Source organism: Lepus europaeus, chromosome 4, assembly GCF_033115175.1.
Source record: "Lepus europaeus isolate LE1 chromosome 4, mLepTim1.pri, whole genome shotgun sequence".
NCBI classification, from domain to species: Eukaryota; Metazoa; Chordata; class Mammalia; order Lagomorpha; family Leporidae; genus Lepus; species Lepus europaeus.
The window spans coordinates 124,720,453-124,730,836 of NC_084830.1; the positions used below are offsets into that span (position 1 = coordinate 124,720,453).

The window sequence follows — 10,384 nt, forward strand, 5'->3', positions numbered from 1 at the left end:
AAAGCCTCCACCACATATCTGCCATAGGCATCCCATATGGACTCCAGTTAGAGTCCTGGTTGCTCCACTTCTGATCCAGCTCTTTGCTATGGCCTGGGAAAGCAGCAGAAGATGGCCCAAGTCCTGGGCCCCTGAGCCCGCGTGGGAGACCTGGAGGAAGTTCCTGGCTCCTGGCTTTGGATTGGTGAAGCTCTGGCCTTTGCAGCCATTTGGGGAGTGAACCAGCGGATTGAAGACCTCTCTCTCACTCACTCGCTCTCTCTCTTTGCCTCTCTTTCTCTCTCTGTGTAACTCTGACTTTCAAATAAATACATAAATCTTTAAAAAAAAAAGGTTAACTGTTAACGACCTGAGTGTCTCTAGCATGGGAAAACTACTGTGAATCCCAAAGTTTTATCTGAGAGCATTTTTTTCATGACATTAATTCATATTACCTCGACATAACTCTTTTCAAATGTGTGCCCCATTTAAAGAACTGCAAGTCTCTAGTCCATAGCAGACGATGTGGCTGAAAGAGGAAGCAAACCTTCACTGGCTGAATGAATGCACAGAAGTCTTAATGAGCAAGTACAGAGGCACTGAAGTACTGGGGTGCTCTTGTTATCACTGATCCTACTGCATTCAATTGTTTTCATGTCTGTTGTTTACATTTTTTTTTTCATGTTGTGGCTTGCATTTTTTCAAAATCCCCTGAAATATGCCTAGGACAAGGCAACTGTGTAAAGTATCCCAGGCACAGATTTCTTCTAAGTTACTAACTAATAAGAGATCAGAAGGAAAGGGGCTGATATAAAATGTCAGTGGAAATGGCCCCAGAGTTTATAAGAATCCAGAGTAAAAGGGTCAGGATGGGATTCGGGGTTCATTCATCTACCTATCCATTCATCCATCCAGAATTCATTGAGCATCTGCTATGTCTCACACACTAGGTGCTAAGCCATTCAGCATGATCCATCCTTGATCTGATGAAACTTACAGCACAGAAGGAAAAAGTCATTGAAATATCTTATCTCCTTCTAGGAAATGCACCAAACATTATTATCAACATTTTGCTCTCACACATGCCTGAATACCAATGAGTGGTTTTGCTGAACACTGCTTCTATAAAGAAAGAAAGAGCCACACATATGACAAGACACTGAACCTGAAAGAAATTCTTGTATGTTATCCAATGCATTGATTTTCAAATCTGGTGGTTTTCTTTCCCCCTTTTTGTCCTGAACACAAATTAATGTGATGGGTGTGGGAAAAGTCCCTGCTTAGTTGGCACAACCCAGCACGATCCTTGATGCATCTTTTCAAAACTCTGGGATTTAAGGAGCACTGTTTGAAGTAATAACTTTATTCTAACTCCTTCATTTTAAAAAGGAGTTTCATTTTGAATTCCAAAAGCCTAAAGTGCTTACCTTAGTACTCCTAGCTGGTGACTAGGCTGGCACTAGAACTCAGATCCTGGCCTCTGCATTCTGGCACGTTTTCTTCTATTCCATAATCCACTGAATAACCCAAACTGAAAATCACAAATGATAAGATAAAGGACTTGGGATCTGAAATGGATGCTCAATATTAGAATTTCTGCTGCCTATTTATATTTCCTAGGGAAAATGGGGTAGCAAATAGGAAAACCAATCAGGCAGGGAACATCCTAGAAACACAGTTGTCTTACCAGACTAGTTACAAGGGTAAGAGGGAGAACGTGTTTATGTCCAAGGATAAACATCTCAGACAACGGTTGCAGGTGAGTTCTCGCATGGCAACAGGGAACTTTAACTAAAATAAGGTCAATGTTTTTCATTTTCTGGCCTCCATGAGGCTTTGCTCTTGACTATTGCTCCCTGAGACACCACTTTAGACCTGCTTCCTTGCAATGTGCCCCTGCTTTGTTGTACAAAAGCCAAAAGGCAAAGTAATCTCTAAATGGGTCTGTGTCCCACAGAGAATTTACTTAGATGACATTCAAATCTGTTTTTCAGGGAATATTTCTGATGCCATTACAAGAAATCATACAGTCATTACACTTCAAATTTGACAGTTCCTTCACAGCATGAAAGGCACAAATTAGGTCCAAATGTATTTATTTAAATGCAAGGTTTCACTTACCACCAGGACATTTGTGAAGAGTGATAGATGACAGCAGACTGCTATGTCTGCTCTATTGTTATTTCATGTGCCCCTGACTGTGGATTGCCAAGATCAAATATTTTAAATTCAAACAATAAGCCCATTAAAGAGAACTTTCAACTACTATCTCTCTCTCCAGTTATTCAAAGAACTTCATCTAATTCACTTAACAATCACATTTCAGAATGAAAGACAAACTTGTGCTGTGCACAGCCTTTGAAATCTCTGTGAAGACAAAGGACCTACTCAGGCAGCATTTAATTAACCAGATCTCAAAACTACCACCAGAGTATTGCCTATCTGAGCGCTGAACCCAATGTACCAGTCTTACTTGTAGAAAGCACAGGCTCACCCAGACACGTTGTTCCTGCACCTTATTTTGTAGGAGCTGAAGGCAGACCACGATTCTGTGATTCATCACAGGCATTTAGCCCCAAATTCTGTATCCCTCCAGGGGCAGCTGTCAGGAGGGAGACCATGGGAGTGGATGAGACCCAGTTTCCTCTGTCTAACCTCCATTTGGTGTCTGTACACTGAGATCCCAATTCCCCAAGCCCCTGATACCATCAGTAGGCATCAAGAACAAAGTACCTTGTTACCAAAGTACATTGACCCACACAGGCTTTCTTGCCTCCATGTTTAGGGTTCAAGTGGGAAGTCTGGCCACTCACCCCTCATCTCCCAACACTCATATTTTCACCTGCTTCTATCCCACACAACTCAGGCAGTACTAATTATAGAATTTCTTTTATTCTTGTTTACATATTTTATTACACTAAGCCCAGGGCTTCCAGATCTCTCCTTGCCTCTTGCATTCTTTTTTTTTTTTTTCAAAGATTTATTTATTTGAAAGACAGAGTTACAGAGAGAGGTAGAGACAGAGGGAGAGGTCTTCCATCTGCTGGTTCACTCCCCAAATGGCTGCCACAGCCAGAATTGTGCCGATCCAAGGCCAGGAGCCAGGAGCTTCTTCCCGGTCTCCCACATGGGTGCAGGGTCCCAAGGACTTGGGCCATCTTCTACTGCTTTCCCAGGCTATAACAGAGAGCTGGATCTGAAGAGGAGCAGCTGGGTCTTGAACCGGCATCCATATGGGGTGCTTCAGGCCAGGGCTTTAACCCGCTATACCACAGCACCGGCCCCGCCTCTTGCATTCTGATCCCTCATAGGTAGGGAGATGGTATATTTGAGTTGCCCAGATAAGCGACAAAGTATTTAAAGATTTATTTATTTATGTTAGTGACAGAGATGAAGGAAGAGAAATAGTAACAGAGAGAAGTATCTTCTACCAGCTGGTTCACTCCCCAAAAGCCTGCAACAGGTGGTCCTGGGCCAGGCCCAAGTCAAAAGTCAGGAAATCTACCTGGGTCTCCCATGTGGATCACAGAAACTCAACTCATTGGTAGGAACTTGACAGAAAGTGGGCGTGGGACTTGATCCCAGACACTCAGGTACAGAAAGCAGGTGCTTCAACTACTGTACCACAATCCCCACCAATTTATACCTGCTGTTCTACAGAAAGGATACCCTGCACACTTATTCACTCCCAAAATAGCCATAGGACCCTCTCTGTTCTGTTTATTCCCCATTTCCCCCTGGTTGTTGAATCCTCCCACTGGGGACCTCGGAAATTTATGGTGCAACATCAACAAAACCTTCAACTCCTCTAAAAACATTTTCTTTTCTTGTTCTAAGGGAAAACTGGCTGTGTCCTGAGGACATTGCTTTCCTCACAGGCTCTCAGGTGGTAGCCTTTTCCTCCTAGAATTCTCATAAATGCTTGATCTGAAGACGGAGTGAAGACTTCCTTGTTTCTCATTGCCAATTCCAGACATTCTCCCTAGAAACTCCAGCCTGGATTTTTATGTCATAATCCAGTATCACAGATGTTTTCTCATTTATTAAAGATCAAAAGCTTCAATAGACTCAGTTTTGTATGATTTTTTTTCTTCAGACTTATTGCTGTTTTATTTTATACACTCTTCCCTTCATTTTCATTATTTTAATACTAAAATATTTGCATGCAAAAATGATTCTTCAAACATCTAGGCCAGTTCTTTCAATATCCCTTCTTTAATAGCCTTGATTTGCACCCCAGTGTAGCCATTCAGTACTATGTCATCCTTGAGGTAACTTTCAGCACACTTCTATAAACAGGTATTTCAGGTCATATGAGCTCTCTTGCAACTACTAAACTATGCCATTAAAATACAAAAGCTGGCGTGGGACATTATGTTTACAAATGGGCATAGCTGAATTTGCCCCATGACTGGCCAACTATTATAGATCTTGCCAGTAACAACAGTAGCAATCTCTCCATGTTACAAATTGTGTGCATTCCACTCTTAACAATCCGGTTCACACTTTCAACTCACTTCTGCTAACTCCCTAATTCCAACAACATGCCTTAACCTCACTTATGCATTCATACTTTCATCATATCCCTCACCAACACCAAAATGTTTTCTTTTCTAACTCATTTTTAATTCTATTTTCAATCATCATAATCATTTCTTTGCAATGACACAACTATTTTTCCTTTTCTCAAATATACTTGCCACACTTATTTAGATAGACCCCGGTTAAATACAATTCTTTCCCTTTCCTACAGTTTGTATCCTTGCAGCTGAACATGGTTTGAGAAAAACACACAATCACAGTCCTACCAACTTCTTGTGCAGAGAACTCAAGGTTCCTTCAATGCTACAATGCAACTATTCTATGTCCTATTTAGTAACTCTCCAAGCCTCTGAGACAACTATTTAAATGTTGTATAACAGTCTCTTCTAATCCCATCCTTAATCTTAGCTCACAAAATTCCCCCCTAGTCCCAGGCCCTGAAAAGACTAAAGCAATTAGGACAGAATTTCCATTGACAGTCAATCCTTTTCCCATACAACTCCATCCCTGTATTACATAGACTTAACATGGACTCTTCAAGCTGTTTTCTCTCCTGTTGTTTGATAAACATCTTGTACTTCTATCAAAGGTCAACTCATTCACTTGTGACCTGTGTCCAATCTCTTCTCACCTACTTGGGGCATAACCTCAGCAAACTTATCGTCGTGGTGTAATTACTGTCATTTGAATCAATTCCTTCAGCATATAATTGAATCAGCCTACCATTTACGCTATTAACCAATACTGCTGTATCAGCAATACATAGGGGGAAAATGCTTCAGCCCATTTCCCTTCCAGGCTCCTGTTTTGTTGGATTGGAAAACTCTTTTAAATACTGTCTCCACATTGTCTCAAATTCTCCTGACTTTTCTCTTAAATAAAGACTTACAGTCCCTTTTCCATGGCTTATTGTCTTTCACATTATCAAATCCAATGGTCCATTCTTCATCATGATACACCCAGACATACTTGAAATATCTGACACTATTTGACATCCTGTTTACAAAACACATGAAAAATGTTTTGGGGACAATATCAGGAGCTACGTTCAAGTTTGGATGCATTGCATTTTCAGATTTATAATTCTGGAGTTTTTGGAGACTGGTTCAAGTTGGAAATCAAAACAAGGTCATCAGCACATAGGCGAATCATTAAACCCATGAAACTAATGAGATCACTTAAGCCGTGAGCAAAAATCCAAGCATGGATCTAGGCAGGAGGGAGCAAAGATCACAGAGGCCATGAGGCCAGATACATGTGGAAAGCTGGGGAAATGAGACTACGTAGGGCCTTGTAGAACATGGTGAGAAATATGGGAAACTAATCGAGGGTCAGTTAAAGAAACACTTTAATCACCAGAATTCCAGAGGGGTTTTGAAGGCAGATGGCTGAAGGGGGACATTGCTTTTTAAAAAACAAAGAGGAGATGATACTTCCTGGGATCTGTACATGGTAGGATGAATCAAAGGTCAACTGAATGGACTTCAGGAGGTAAATGAGACAACACGCAAGTGAGAGGCAGAAGGACTGAGAAAGGCATGTGATCCTTGGCCCGTGCCTCCAACAATCTATATCAAACTTACCAATCCACAGAAAGCTAAGTGTAATTGGACCTTTTTTTAATGTAAAATACAGAAGCAGGTTCTAGCTCTGAGTCTAATGCATCTCTAACTGGAAGAAAGCAATGAGGAAGCATTGGGTAGAATAAGGGAATGCGTGAGGCCAATGATCCTGAGTTGGCATGAGGTGGGAGGTGGGATTGAGGTGGGTGGAGAGATATGCTCTGAGCTATGCCAGGCTTTGGCAATGAAGTTTGAACAAGAACAAGGACAATGAGTTTCACAAGGCAAACAGGTGTCACATATGCCAACCAATTTAAAACCTATCTATATCTGTGATGTCTGACATATTGTCCTATTTTACAAATAAAGGAAATTAATCAAGTCAGGTGCATTACTCTTGTTTTTGTGCTAATTTTTGATCTGCTATGACTTATATCCAGGCCTTTGGAACTCTAAAGTTCAATGCATTTTCACTATGTTCCTATCTAGTAACAGATTTCAATAGCTAAAAGGAAATATAAGTCAAACATTCATATAATTCAACGTATCATGCTGAGTATCCCGATAATTTAAAGAGAGTTCTGATTTTAACTGAATCTATCAACTTTTAGAAGGCTAAAGTTTTTTTTTTTCATTCTATTTCATATGCTAGCATTCTTTTAGAACAGAGGTTACAATTGGGAACATCCAGACTATAGATGTCTATTATTTGATCTACAGAGCTTAGTTTTGTTTCTAAGTAAACTCATTACCAATGTTTAAAAATCAAAAGGAATTTATACAAAAATTCTAAATTGGAGTCTGCATTGTGGTGAAGAGGCTAAAGCCCCCAGCTGCAATGCTGGCATGACATAAGGATGCTGGTTCATGTCCCAGCTGCTCCACTTCTGATCCAGCTCCCTGATAATGGCCAAGGAAAAGCAACAGCAGATGACCCAAGTGCTCTATCCATGTGGGAAAGCTGGATGAATCTTCTGGCTCTTGACTTCAGCCTGGACCAGTGCTGTCCATTGCAACCATCCGGGGAATGAACCATCAGATGGAAGATCTGTGTATGAGTGTGAGTGTGTGTGTGTGTGTGTCTCCCTCCCTTTCTGTAACTGACTTCCAAATAAACATGACCCAAATTCTAGCTCATCTTTGAAAATTTAATGATAGAATAATACAAGGTCTGTATTTCCAAAGGGCAATGACCACCAGGAGCTGAGTCTCCGACATTCTTTTACTCAAGGTCTATGTCCTCCAGAGACTCAGTTACTCTACTTCATTCTTTTATGTCATTCTTGGCACTTATAAGCATCAGAGTTTGCAATACCTGCCTTAGACAGAAGACAGCCTACAAGTTTGGAACATTCTTTCAAAGAACTCAAAATACAAGTGGAAATCAGCAATACTCTATGTTCAAAACTAAGCTGAGTCAGCTTTGGCAGACTTAGCTGCTGGGAGGTCCAGATTGTCAGCATATGAGTTCCTTTGAGGGACAGATGGCAGAGTATCGAACCATCTCATAGACCACTGCAACAGGGAGACCTGAGGGCCCAGGCCCCCTTCCTGTCCCATTGCCACAAGGATCACAGGAAAGAGCTAAGAACCCCAATCTTGAAAAGAAGATTAGAATGCAGATGAAGAAACTGAGGAGCCAGAGAGGTTAAATTAGCTGCCCAGTGTCATGCAGCCAGTAGGTGGCAGGACCAGGATTTCAACATGCTTCAAGGTTTCTATTTATTGTTCATCTGTTACTAAGGAGTTGTTGATAACTAACCCCAAATACAAATTTTGGGAGAAACGAATTCTATCAGTTGAAATTGAAACTCCTACTCAGATATAATCACTTGATGAAGCACCAGGAAAGAAGGAAGAAATTTTTGTGACTCTCTTACCAGCTGGTCACTGCCCAGGATGAGTTATGTTTTTATTGCAGGGCGATACTGAATTGTCTTCTACACAGGAGATTTCAGATTGAGGAAAGGAGAAGCTGCCAGAATGGAACTTCTGCACTCTAGGGGCAGAGTGAAAGACATCCAGAGTGTCTTTTTAGATACTACTTTTTGTGATTCAAGATTTTATCAAATTCCAAGTCAGTAGGAATGTTTAAATGGAATTTTGGAGCTGGTTCGAGGCTGGATCACTCGCGGTCTCTACCATGTTGTCTGGCTGAACTGTAAAGCAGCTTATGGCTATGAGTATTTGTTCACAAACCTTGGTGAAGGATTGGGAGTTCAGAGTCATGTGGATACACTGGACATGTTTAGAAACATGCGACATTCTTCACCATCTCACTACAGAACATGGCTCCCAGATCCACGCGTGTCAGCATCCAAAGGCAGAGGAATATTTTCATTGGAACAAATTACTCTGTGGAATTACTTCCAGAAATAGAATTCCACTTCTCAAAATCAGCATTAAAGCATCCACCATGTGGTTTGGAGAAAGAACCAGAAAAACAAATGTAATTGTGAGGACTGGAAAGACTTCATACAGAGCTTGCTTTTCTTTTCATTCCTCCTACAGCGAAATTAAAGAGTTCTTGAGCTACATTTGTCCTGTGAATGCTCATCCAAATATTATTCCACTAGGCACAACAATGGATAAAGCTATAGAAATCTTAAAACCTTTATGCTGATCTTTCCAAAGTACTGAGCCAGAGTATAAACCACTCAGAAAGTTGAAGAGAGCTAGAACAATCCACTTTGACTCAGAGGAAGATGATGAGCTCTTTGATGATCTTCTGCCAGTACCTTGAAGGCATAAGGTTCCATACCAGCAAACTCTTCGCCCAGAAGCTTTTTTTTTTAATTTTTAACGTTCTTTTTTTAACTTTTATTTAATGAATATAAATTTCCATTGTACAGCTTATGGATTATAATGGCTTCCCCCTCCCATAACTTCCCTCCCACTCGCAACCCTCCCCTCTCCCACTCCCTCTCCCCTTCCATTCACATCAAGATTCATTTTCAATTCTCTTTATATACAGAAGATCAATTTAGTATAAAGATTTCAACAGTTTGCACCCACATAGAAACACAAAGTGAAACATACTGTTTGAGTACTAGTTATAGCATTAAATCACAATGTACAGCACATTAAGGACAGAGATCCCACATGAGGGGCAAGTGCACAGTGACTCCTGTTGTTGACCCAACAAATTGACACTCTAGTTTATGGTGCCAGTAACCACCCTAGGCTGTCGTCATGAGTTGCCAAGGCTATGGAAGCCTTCCAAGTTTGCCAACTCGGATCATATTTAGACAAGGTCATAAAAGACAGAGTGAGGATAGTAACCAATGATCCTAAGAGTGGCATTTACCAGGTTTGAACAATTATACAGCATTAAGTGGGGAAGAGGACCATCAGTACACACAGGTTGGGAGTAGAGCCATTGGAGGTAGAGTAGAGGTTATGATTACAAAGCAAAGAGGCCCAAGAAGCATTTTTAACAATGACAATATCAGAAAACCAGTCTAAATAGCTGCGGCAAAACATAGGAAGCTGCAAAGCAGAGTATGCAAAGCTCTCTATGGGGAAACACAGTAGATTGTGAAGAATCCAACAATGCAAATAAAGAAGAACTAGAAACCCCGGCTTCACTGATGGACACCTGGACCCTATCACATTTCACCAGCAAAAGGCTGAAGTGGACATACCACAGTGGGACGTATTCTTTAAAACAAATGATGAAATCACAGATGAAGGTTTGGAGAACTTCCCTCTCTCCACAGAGGCAGTGGGGTCCCAGTCACCAAAGCTTTTCAGTGACTGACAGAGAATCAACCCATATCTCCTCACAGAATTCGTCTCAGTCAACACATGTAACAGAATGAGGAAGTGAAGGCTGGGACAGCCAATCGGATACTGTTTTGTTATCTTCCCGAGAGAAAAACAATGGAGCTATTACCTCTTTGAACCAAGGTGGCCGTTGACCAAAAATCAAAAAGAATATACCTGCCTCTCAGGTGGAACAAAATGTACTTTGCCCAAAGGATACTTACTGTGCTTTGAAAAGCAGGGAAACAGGTGTAACTGTAGTTCCCAGTATTGGGGAATCAACCACTCTAAGTGATGGGAAACATACACCTGGGCCTTCTGCTGGTGCTTTCCCAGGCCATTGGCAGGCAGCTTGATCAGAAGCAGAGCAGCTATTTCTAAACCAGTGCCCATATGGGAATGCCATGAGTGCAGGCGGCAACTTAACCTGCTGCACCTGCCCCTCGATGAACTTTCTGTAAACTCTACATCCACAGAAAATCAGCAAGAATACACAAGAACTGAATAGTACTTGTAAGCCAACTGGACTGACATTG

The 10,384-nt window shown here is 41.3% G+C and overlaps 1 pseudogene; it reads left to right on the forward strand.

Annotated features, from left to right (window-relative positions):
* Window positions 1–502: 502 nt before the first annotated feature.
* On the forward strand, window positions 503–8,886 carry LOC133758764 (protein artemis-like; annotated as a pseudogene).
* Window positions 8,887–10,384: the final 1,498 nt, after the last annotated feature.